The sequence below is a fragment of the Bombus pyrosoma genome, linkage group LG17 (assembly GCF_014825855.1).
Source record: "Bombus pyrosoma isolate SC7728 linkage group LG17, ASM1482585v1, whole genome shotgun sequence".
Lineage (NCBI taxonomy): Eukaryota > Metazoa > Arthropoda > Insecta > Hymenoptera > Apidae > Bombus > Bombus pyrosoma.
The window spans coordinates 4530716-4532498 of NC_057786.1; the positions used below are offsets into that span (position 1 = coordinate 4530716).

The window sequence follows — 1783 nt, forward strand, 5'->3', positions numbered from 1 at the left end:
AAGCGAAACATCCCTCGGTTTCGAGCAAAGTTTACCCCGTGAAAGGTGACGTGAGTCTGCCGGATTTAAGTCTTTTGCGAGAAGATAGAAATCTACTGTTAGAGAAAGTAAACATAGTGTTTCACGTCGCGGCCACTGCGAGATTCGACGAGCCGTTGCACGTGGCTGTTAATGTCAATACGAAGGGTACTGCTCGTGTCGTCGAACTTTCGAACGATCTGAGGCATCCGATTAGCTTCGTCCACGTCAGCACAGCTTTTAATAATGCGAATCTATACGAGATTGGGGAAAAAGTTTATACGTAAGAATAAGTTATACGCAAACGTTGTTCCATGGCTTACGAATATTATATTTGTCATTATAGCGTTAAGATATGTTCATTAATTATTGACCTTGCAACACGAGCTTGAAACCTTCGGAGGTGATCGATGTGTGTGACAAATTCGATAAAACGTCCATCAACCAAATAGAGAAAAAGATTTTAAAAACTTATCCAAACACATACACATTCAGTAAGAATTTAGCAGAGCAGATTGTAGCAAGCAAGTGCAAAGATCTGCCAGTTGCGATAGTGCGGCCAAGTATAATTGGTGTCTCTTTAAAGGAACCATGCCCTGGTTAGATACAGGGTACTTCTGCATTTACAGGTACTTTCATAGATCTTTTTTAATAGTAATTGTTCAATACTCCTTACATTTCCCAAAAGTGGATAAATGAAAGGCTTTCCACCAGATCATGATTATTATAATTTAAATTTGTCATTCCTCACAATGATGACAATTCATTCCTCTCTATCTAGCGCCATATTTCTGGTAATCCAAAAGCACAAATAGTTTCTAAACCAATTTAATGTTACCAGATGTCTTTCTGCTTGTGAGCAGAGGATGTGCAACAGCAATATGGGCCAGGAGAGATACAAGCTTGGACTTGGTGCCTCTTGATTTCGTAGTCGACACGATAATATGTACTGCGTGGCATGTCACGCTTCATCGTGATCGTGAAGTTAAAGTTTACAACTGCACGAGTAACGCATCCCCTTTTAAGTAATATTTATTACGAATTTTGTTCAACTAATGGAATTCGATTGTTATAGTGTCTCAAAAGATTCAGATTACCTAAGCAACGTGGACAATAGAAGAGCAGAGAAACATAGACGACCTCAATATATCATTAGTTTAGAAAAATAGCGATACATATAATATTTATGTCAATTCCATAATATTTTCCGAGATATTCGTATGATAATAAACTGTGCTCTAAGTATAATTCTAGTAATCAATAATAATGTATGTGTTTCAATTTAGGAGGTGGGGTCCGATGATAGATGCTATGGTAAAATGTAGCATAGAAATGTCACTGAACGATACCCTATGGTACCGAGGTTGTTCAGTCATAGTTAATAGATATATTTACAACGTTTCGAGTGTAATTCCGAGTGTTTTAAAGCCCCGAGATAGTAAACCAATGTGAATATTCTATCGATCCTCGAACAACGAGGACAATCTTTCTGGGATAGACTTTGTGTTCATCTATAATAAAAATTAAAAATGATATTTCAGAATGATGAATCTTCTCAGAAATGGCAATAAGCTGTTCACATTGATAGGATTTCATCTTGCACGAATGGACTTTCTTGTACTAAAAGCGTTGAACGACAGTGCTACATTTCCGGGATCTGGATTGGGAGAAGTATATTGCAATTTACATGATGGCAATTAGGAAATTTATTCTAAAACAAGAGTTTAAGTCAACAGCCCGACGGCGATTATCAAGGTGTGTATAA

General features: G+C 37.4%; 1 pseudogene; it reads left to right on the forward strand.

Annotated features, from left to right (window-relative positions):
- LOC122577091 overlaps positions 1–1783 on the forward strand; it is a 238994-nt pseudogene extending 237211 nt beyond the window's left edge.